The sequence below is a fragment of the Myotis myotis genome, unplaced genomic scaffold (assembly GCF_014108235.1).
Source record: "Myotis myotis isolate mMyoMyo1 unplaced genomic scaffold, mMyoMyo1.p scaffold_m19_p_5, whole genome shotgun sequence".
NCBI lineage: Eukaryota > Metazoa > Chordata > Mammalia > Chiroptera > Vespertilionidae > Myotis > Myotis myotis.
Genome location: NW_023416357.1, coordinates 61092318 through 61102980, shown reverse-complemented (window position 1 = coordinate 61102980; position 10663 = coordinate 61092318).

The following is a 10663-nucleotide window of genomic DNA, read 5'->3' as shown; positions in this document are numbered from 1 at the left end:
ATAAAGACTGAGAAAATATCTGCAAATTGTATATATGGTAAATAATTTTTACCAAAAATATATGTCAAAACTCTCAAAAGTCTACTCAAAACTTAAGAAAACAAAAAAATTAAAATTGGCAAAACATGTCAATACTTTATCAAAAAATATATAGGGTGTCCCAAAAATGTACATACACACTTTGAGTAATTATAAAGGCAGTGTTTATTCAAATACATTTCATTTTCAAAATTGAGCTATTGGCTATTAAAGTGTGCATACAATTTTTGGAGACATCCCTTATATCTATGAAAAAACAGCACATGAAAATATACTGCACATCCTTAGTCATTTGAAAACTACAAATTAAAACCAAATGGGATAATACTATGTATTTATAAGAATGGATAAAATTTAAAGATTATTAAGTGTTGGAAAGCATGTAAGGATAGTCTTTTAAAAAACATTTCTGGTAGCAATACAATGATAGACCACTTTGGGAATACATAAATTTATTTTAATAAGTGAAGTGTACACCTACAATGAGATCCAGTTACCCTCTGTACTAGCTATTTACACAAGAGAAATGAAAGCTCATAGAAATATTTATATAAATACTTTACACAAGTGTTCATAACGGTTTTATTCGTTAGCCAAAACTGAAAATTAAATACCCATCCCCATATGGATAGACAAATTGTAGCATATCCATACAATGTCGTATTGCTTATCAAGAAAAAACAAATGAATCATTGATACATGTTGTAACCTGGTAGAATATTAAGGTAGTATTGAGTGGAGGAAGCAAGACAGAGTATACACTGCATGTTTCCACTTATCTAAGTTTCCAGTCTTATAAACTAATGTATAATGATAGAAAATAGATCCGTGATTATCTGTAAAATGGTTTGAGTGGGTGGGAATGATTACAAAGGGGCACAAGGAAACTAGATATGTTCATTATCTTGATAGTGGAGATGTAAGAATATATTAAACTTACAAATGTGCACTTATGTGTAGTTTATTGTATGTCAATTATACCTCAGTACAGCTCTTTTGGGAAGTTAAAGTCATTTTGAATTTGAAACACCATTGTCTATCTCTTATTGATTGCTTTTCTATGATGCCATAGTGGTTGAAAGTTTATGCTACAAAATCAAAATTTTGAACGGTGAAAAACCATATTGGTGATTTTTACAAGTTGAGTGTGAACCTCTCGAATAAAAGTAAATTTTTATCCTGTAGATATCAGATATTCAAGAATAAAACCTTGGCATATCCTACTATTCCCTGACCTTATGGCCAAATATTTCCAATTACAACTTGGTCATTATGGGAAATTCCAGTCATATAGTCACTTGGTGTCCAGAGTCAGGAGCTAACTCTGGAAGGCCTATAGCATGCCTAGGGTACCTCCTCTCCCCAAATGGAAAATAGTTTTCAATTATTAAGACATTGCTACTCCATAATAGTATGAGTTTTTTGTCTAGGAATTGCAACATCCTCCCAAAATTAAAAATACAACTACCATGTTATCCAGAAATCCCATTTCTGGGTACATATCCAAAGGAAATGAAATCAGTATTTCAAAGAGATATTTGGGCTCCCATGTTTATAGCAGCATTATTCATAATAACCAGGGTATATAAACAACCCTAGTGTTCATTGATGGATGAATGGATAAAGAAAATGCGAGTGAGCTATACGTGGAATGTTATTCAGCAGGCTTAAAAAAGAAATCCTATCATTTGTGACAACATGGATGAACCTGCAAAACATTATACTTAATGAAATAAGACAAATACTGTGTGATCTCAATTATATGTGGAACTTAAACAATTCAGACTCATAAAAGTAGACATGGTAGTTGCCAGGAACTGAAAGATGGGTTAAATGGGAAGATGTTGGTCAAAAAGTACAAAATTTCAGTTTTGCAGAATGAATGAGTTCTAGGGATCTCATGTACAGCTTAGTGACTATAGTTAATTATACTGTATTGTACACTTGAAATTTACTGGAAGCCATATAGTACCGTGGTTTAATACCACACCTGTTAATCATCAACAATGTGGCCCTTAATGTCTTCATTGAAGTATGTGATCCAACTCCAAAAGCCCATCTTAACTTTGAGGGAGATTTCAAGGTTGTGAGAGCGATAAAAAATCAGTAAAGACATACCAGAAGCCAATATAAAGTTATATATAACTGAGTTAGCCTCAGTTTCTAAATAAGATGTAATCATCTCTCAAATAAAGTGGGAACTCTTACAGATAGACTATGTGAAAGTACCGCATCTTGCCTGCTCTGTTCTCCTATTGCTTCTCATTGTTCCAACATCACCCAATAAAGATTTGAAACTCCACATTCCCAAATGGGTGATACTGACCCATTTTGGCAATGAATCAGAACACCTTGCCTGAATCTGATCAAGCTATGGTGTCTTCCACTGATTGAATCTAAAATGGCTTTAGTTGAGTCAAATCTCTATAACTTGGGAAGTTGGGACAGACAGGAAAGGTATCCCGGTTTCTCCTTTGAGTTACAGTGGAACTGCTTACCTCTGGAAATTATAAACTGGGTCTAATAGAGGGCACATTCCTAATTTTCTTCCTATCCAGTGTAGGTCTGAGTCTCTTGACTTAGGTCCTTTTCTACGCCACCAAGTCTTCCTGATACAAACTATTCTTCTGCATGGATATGCATCAGTGCTAGCAGATGCTCTGCCTTGCTAGTTGGGATGTCCACATTTCCTCCAGATCAAACCTACTCTGATTATCTGCCCTGGGCTGGGAATCCTGAATGATGTGTTCTGATCCATCAGCAGGCTGCTTAGTAAACTCATTTCATTATAGTTATTCTGAATTTACACAGCCTATTTGGAGTCATAAATAGGCATGAAAAATCAAAATTGGATGGCAACTCATTGTACACCTGGACTACTTTTACTTTTTTTTAGAGAAGCAATTCAGTCAAGAATGTTTATCTGAATATGTTAAGATTACAAAAAAGGTCTTCAGTGCCACTTTTTTTACACTATCCTAATAATAATTCAGTTTTTGCTATTTGTAATAAAATCAAATACTTCATTCAATTTAAAATGGAGGAAATGCCTTCCAGTTTGATCTGTACTTAGGATGTGGTATTTGAACATTAATAATTCCTTTTATAATTCATAGATTCTCATTTTAATATGAAATGATACTTTTTTCTGTGTAAAATCAGAGGTAAACATGCTTATTCAATAACCACCAGCCAAAGAGTTTACTCAGACAATGGAAGATTGGTTCTTAAAGTTATTGAAATCTATGCCATTTTTTACTGTCACTTTATATTCAAAATACTTTATCTGAATCAGAACTGTGATTGTTGAAGACCATCTCTTACATCCAACTGTCTGCCTGCAGAATTACTTGGGCTGAGTTGAATTTTTTAAAAGTATCCTGGCTTTTTCTCAAAAAAAAATGCATAAACCTATCTTCTAAGATAAATGGGTTAGCTAGTATCCAGTGGATTAAAGTTTGCTACCTATGAAATCTTACCTCAGCAAAGACATGTCAGCACTCTATGTTCCAAATCATCTTAAGTTAAATTCACTCACATATTTATTCTTATTTTCACATTCTCTTTCATAAATTGAAATCACAGTTTATTCCTTTCAGTACTAAAAAGAAGGATACCTTTTGTTAGTCATGTCAATTCCTAATTGAGAGAAAGAACCAAGAAAGCAGTGTCTTGTCTGATCACTATAGATGCAAATGTGCAGCACGGTAATTGCCCAGCATGGGCTAACAAACAGTTCATTCAGGCACATGCAGTCAGCAAATATGGAAGCAAAAAGGAGGAAGATAGTCAACAGTAATCATTTTTGTATTTCTTTTTTTCTCAAGTGCCATTGTGATTTCATTTATGGGGGAAAAAAACAATTTAGAAAGTTATCAAAACAAAAAGGAGAAAAGTACGATTTAGAGACAGAAAATATTCACGCGAGTTTAAAGGGAGATTTGATTTCTTCAACATTAAATGAGTACATTTTTGCAACAAGATAGGATAACAGAATGCTGTTACAGTGATAGTGGCCATTGCAATGAATATCCAGAAGTATTTCACAATGAATTAAATTATGTCATGCATATCAGCAGGAGATAAACAGATAAACTGGCTTTGAGATTATAGTAATATAATCTGGTTCACAGTATTTTAGACTTTGACCATAACCAATTAACAATGCTAAATATATGGTTAACTGTTAATAGATCCTATACTAGTATGGCTGATCATAATACTCATTAACTAACTAGTATATTTTTCTAGTGTAAAGATTTGTCGGTGTCGTTTAAAGCAAGGCTAAAATGAGCTCAAATTCTCTATAATTTTATATCACTGCATATTCATTAGCATATATATGTATATTTTCAGTCATAAGCTCAATTTAAATAAAGGAATGTATTCAACGTTATTTAAAGTTGGCATTCTAATCAAAATACTTCAAACATTTATTCAAATTACAAAATTCGATTTTGTAATTTATTTTATCACCTAGACATAATAAGGTAAATTCAAATGGATGTACTTAAAAACTTGGATTTCTTTTCTTGTTCTGGGTTAAACAGAAGTGTCCTATTTAAAATGGTTGAGAAAAGGGTGAATATTTCCTTCAGTTTTTGTTTGCTACAGGTATTTTTACTTATAATTCATGATGAATATCAGATATTAAGGTAAGTTTTTGGGAGATGATCAAATTATAGTTTATGCATAGTAACATTTGCTTTATGATGATAATAACATCAGAATCACTCTGCTGTCATTCTATTCCCTGTTTCTAATTTCTAGCTTAATGGCAGGAGGAGTGAGAGTGAAGGGCAACAAATTCAAAGAAAAGCTGACCCACCTTTTGATATAAACTTAGTATTTAGATCTCACATGCTGGCTTTTACTCAATTTATCAAGTTATTTGACTCTTCACATAAGCACCATACTATCACTCTGGATAATGTTCTACATTCAAAGTTTCAAAGTCATGTATACATTTAACTATAGCTCTATTGGATATAACTACAATAAGAACTGCTTTTCAGCAAAAATGTACATGATTGATCACAACTCATTAGTGATCACAATTCAGCATGTTTATTCTTAGATACCAGCAATATGGCCTCCTATGAATCCTGAGCAAGGTGTGAGCAGGAATAATCACATGTGGTCTCTTCTCTCCTCTTTCAGGCAAAATTGGATAACAGTCTACAATATTCCTTAAAGCTATAAGGGCGCCCATGTATTAGACTTGTCCCTAATTTTGTCCAAAACACCTGTACCATTTCCTTATATGGCCCTCCTCCTACTCAAGTGAGCATACAAGCCTTCCACACTTATAATTACCTGTTTTTCTCATCTTAAAAGCACTTCTGAGCCCTCTTCCATGGAGATATGAGTTTTTTTGTTTTGTTTTTTAATAAGAGGTTTTTCCTAGAATAGTTGTAGATTTACAGAAAAGTTGTCAATATGGTAACATATGTGCCCGATATGCCCCACACACAATTTCTCCTCTTATTGCATCTTACATTACTAAGATATGTTTGTAACTATTAATAAACAGGTATTAAAACATCATTATTAACAAAAGTTCATAATTTGTCCACTTTTTTTTAACCTAATGTCCTTTTTCTGCTTCAGAATCCCACCCAGGGAACATCACATTTAGTGAGTGCTCATGGCTCATTAGGTTCCTCTTTTGGTAACAGTTTCTTAGACTCCCCTCATTGTCAGTCACCTTGACAATTTTGCTGAGTATTGGTCAGAACATTTATAGAGGGTTACATAATTGGGATATGCCTAATGTTCTTCTCATGTTAGACTGTCATGGGCTTTTTGAGGACAGAACACAAAGGTAAAGTGGCATTCTCAAATATCAGGTCAAGGAACATAATATCCACGTGACTTATTGCTGTTGATATTATCCTTGATCATGAGGTAGTGTTTGTCAGGATTATCAACTGTAAATGTATTCTTGTTTGGCTTTTTCCCCATATTGTTCTCTTTGGAAAGAAGAGACTATGCACAACTCAAAGTGTGGGGGCTTTTGTTCCATCTCCTTGAAGGACATGTGGAAATTAAACAACATGCTTCTAAATAATGCATAGGTCTAAGAAAAAATCTCAGGAGAAATTAAGAAAGGCTGAACTAAATGAAAGTGGAAACAAAACTTATCAAAAATTGGATGGATGCAGCAAAATCAGTGCTTAGAGGGAAATTTATAGTTGAATATATATATTAGAAAGAAAGAAAGATTTTAAGTCCGATCTAAGTTTCCACCATAGGGACTAGAAAATCAAGAGCAAACTAAATCCCAAGTAAGCAGAAGGAAAGAAATAATAAGAAATGGAACAGAAAATGAAATTAAAAACAAAAAAAAATAGAGAAAATCAATAAAACCAAAAGCTGTTTTTGTTTTGTTTTTTAAGGTCCATAAAATTGATGTCTTAGGCTAACTAAGAAAAAAAAAAGAAAAAAGACACAAATTACTAATATTAGAAATGAAAGAGGGGGTTATCACTTCAGATCCCATGGTCATTAAACGACATAATAAAGGAATATTATGAACAACTCTATGCCCACAAATTTGAGAACCTCGATCAGTGTTCGGCAAACTGCAGCTCTCAAGCCACATGCGGCTCTTTGGCCCCTTGAGTGTAGCTCTTCCACAAAATACCACGTGCGGGCGCGCACGTACAGTGCAATTGAAACTTTGTAGCCCATGCTCAGAAGTCGGTATTTTGTGGAAGAGCCACACTCAAGGGGCCAAAGAGCCGCATGTGGCTCGCAAGCCGCAGTTTGCTGACCACTGACCTAGATGAAATGAACCAATTCCTCAAAAGACAAAAGATGCCAAAACTCACACATGAAGAATTATACAATCTTATTAGGCCTATATACTATGTATTAAAGAAACATGATTACCTTGGGTACAGTGATGACTTTATAGTTACAACACCCAAGGCATGAGCCATAAATGAAATAATTGATAAGCATGACTTTATTAATGTAAAAATCTTTTGCTCTGCAAAAATACCCTGGCAAGAGAATGAGAAGACAAAGCCAAGACTAGGAGAAAATATTTGCAGAAGATACATCTGAGAAAGGACTGTTATTCAAAACATACGAAGAACTCTTAAATTTTAACAATAAGAAAACAAACAGCTCTAACCAGTTTGGCTCAGTGGATAGAGCATCGGCTCACGGACTGAAGGGTCCCGGGTTTGATTCTGGTCAAGGACACGTACCTTGGTTGCAGGTTCTCCAGCCCTGGTCAGAGTGAATGCAGGAGGCAACCAATCAATGTGTCTCCCTCACATCTATGTTTCTCTCTGTATCTCTCTCTCCCTTCTACTCTCTCTAAACATCAATAGAAAAATATCCTCAGGTGAGGATTTAAAAAACAAACAAACCTCTTTAAAAAACGTGCTAAGAACCTGAACAGACACTTTACCAAAGAAGGTACACCTATGACAAATAAGCATATAAAAAGATGTTCAACATTATATGTCATCAGAGAAATACAATTTAAAATGACAATGAGATATCCTATGCACTTATTAGAATGGCCAAACCCCAGAACATTGACAACATCAAAGGCTAGCAAGGAGATGGCTAAGATGTGGAGTAATACAAACTTTCATTCCTTACTGGTGGGAACGGAAATGGTAGGGCCACTTTGGACAGCACTTTGGCAGTTTCTTATAAAACTAAACATACTCTTACTGTGTGATCGAGCAATCATACACCTTGGTATTCATCAAAGGAGTTGAGTTGGACACTTAATGTTCATACAAATCCTGCATATAGATGTATAGCAGCTTTATATGTAATTGCCAAACTTGGAAGTAACAAAGATGTCCTTCAGTAAGTGAATGGGCAAATAAACTCTAGTTCCTTCAGAATATTGAATATTATTCAATACTAAAAAGAAATGAATTATCAAGAGATAAAAAGACATGGAGGAAGCTTAATGCATGTTAGTAAGTGAAAAAAGTCAATCAGAACAGACTACACATTGTGTGATTCCAACTACATGACATTCTGAAAAAGGCAAAACTCTGAAGGTCATTAAATATTAGTGAGATGGGGATGAATATGTGTAATACTGATGTTTTTAGGGCATTGAAAATACTCTGTATAATACTATAATGATGAGTACATGTCATACTTTTGTCCAAATACATAGAGTGTACAGCAGTAAGAGTGAACCCTATTGCAAACGTTGGACTTCTGATGATTATTATATATCAACTAGAGGCCCAGTGCACAAAAATTTGTAGACTCAGGGGGGTCCCTCAGCCAGGCCTGTGCCCTCTCACAGTCTGGAACCCCTCGGGGGATGACCAACTGCTGGCTTAGGCCTGCTCCGCAGGGAATTGGGCCTAAGCTGGCAGTCAGACATTCCTCTGGCAGGCTGGGAGCGCTCGGGGGATGTCCACTTGCCAGCGGGGAGCAGGTCTAAGCTGCAGTCAGACATCCTTAGCGCTGCTGAGGAGGCAGGAGAAGCTCCCACCACCACCGCTGTACTGGCAGCCATCAGCCTGGCTTGTGGCTGAGCAGAGCTCCCCCATGTGGGAGCGCACTGACCACCAGGGTGCAGCTCCTGCATTGAGCATCTGCCCCCTGGTGGTCAGTGTGTGTCATAGTGACCAGTCATTTCCAGTCGTTCTGCTGTTAGGGTCAGTCTGCATATTACTCTTTTATTATATAGGATAGAGGCCTGGTGCATGGGTGGGGGCCTGCTGGTTTGCCCTGAAGGGTGTCTCGGATCAGGGTGGGGGTCTCTGCTGGAGTGCCTGGCCAGCATGGGTGAGGGGCTGAGGGCCATTTTCAGGCTGGCCACACCCCCTTCAGGGAGGGGGTCCTGTTGGGGTGCCTGGCCAGCCTGGGTGAGTGGCTGATGGCTGTTTGCAGGCTTGCCACAGCCCCCAGCCACCCAAGGTCCCAGTGGAGACTGGCTAGAGGCAGGTATCTGGGATTTATTTATCTTCTCTTATTGAAACTTTGTATCCTTGAGAGGAGATCACAGACGGCTAGGGCAGGCAGGAAGCTTGGCTTCCTCCATCGCCGAGGCAACCAAGCCTCCTGCTTGCTCCATCTCCATGGCTGCAGGCCGCCATCTTGGTTGGGTTAATTTGCATATAGTCACTCTGATTGGCTGGTGGGCATGGCTGGGGCATAGCAGAGGTGTGGTCAATTTGCATGTTTCTCTTTTATTAGATTAGATGTAGGTTTGTCAATTGTAACAAATGTTCCAAGCTGGTAGGGGAAGTTGATAGTAAAGTACACTATGTGTGTGTGGAGATAAATGTATATGGGAAATCTCTGCACCTTCCTTTCAATTTCACTGTGAAGCTAAAACTGCTTTTAAACATAAAGTCTTATGAATTTTTATTTGGTTCCTCAAAATCTCTGCTGAAACATTTAATCTTTGCATTTTTTAATCTCTCCATTTGGCCTCTTTATGATAATTGCTGGTTGCAGCACTTTATGACACTGATTTAAAATCCTCCTCAGATAATTCTACTAATTCATTTCAGTGTTGGCATCTTTTTTTTTCATTCAAATTGAGATTTTCCTGATTTTTGCAACAGAGCAATTTAAAAGACACCAATTATTTACTGCCAATAGGACTGTTCATTAAACCTGAATGTTCTAAGACTGATAATGTGGATCTTGGTATCCTGGAATGAATATTAGGGTATAATTGTTTATTTGTTATTAATACTAATTTTTAATAAGGAATCAAATATTTATGGATCAACTAATGTAATTTAATTGATTTTCAACTCACTTTAGAAGACTTCAACTTTTTCATAAGGATAATTTGAGAGATTGATTAAGACATGAGATTCCTTCCATTGGAAATGAGGAATATCAGATCATTTATTATCAGACAAATAAGACTACAGTAAATTCCCATGTAGGAAATATCAATATCAAATTATAGCAATTTTAGGAGAAGTGAAGGAAATTGGAAATATGCAGCTAAGAAGTGACATGCATTTCCTCAAAAGCAGTTCCTCTACTTGTCAAGATGCTCCTTAGGTCAATATTCAGAGCCATAAGATCCTCTTAGGACTTAGGTGGTTTCAACCTGAAGGCAAAGGAACCTGGTAATTACCTGCATTTAATAGAATATAATAAAGTGAAAAACCTCAAGTCTTACATATGATGATTTTATAGGAGGACCTGAGTCACATCACAGTTTGCAAATTGCTGGAGTTCATCTTAAGTTAAATATAAAAGTAAACCTCTGAGTTCCAAAGGCAGAACATTGATTTGCTATATTTGGGATTATTTTTTTTATATTTTTAAATATATTTTATTGATTTTTTACAGAGAGGAATGGAGAGGGATAGAGAGTTAGAAACATCAATCAGCTGCCTCCTGCACACCCCCCACTGGGGATGTGCCCGCAACCAAGGTACATGCCCTTGACCAGAATCGAACCTGGGACCCTTCAGTCCACAGGCCAACGCTCTATCCATTGAGCCAAACTAGCCAGGGCGATAATATTTGGGATTATTTATCTGTCTAAACATCTTATATTTTAGGGTCTAAGGATTCTGCATTTTAAAAAAAAATGTTTATAATACTACTTTGATTTGGGGGGAAAAAGCAATGGCTTTAACTCCATGAGGAAAAAAAG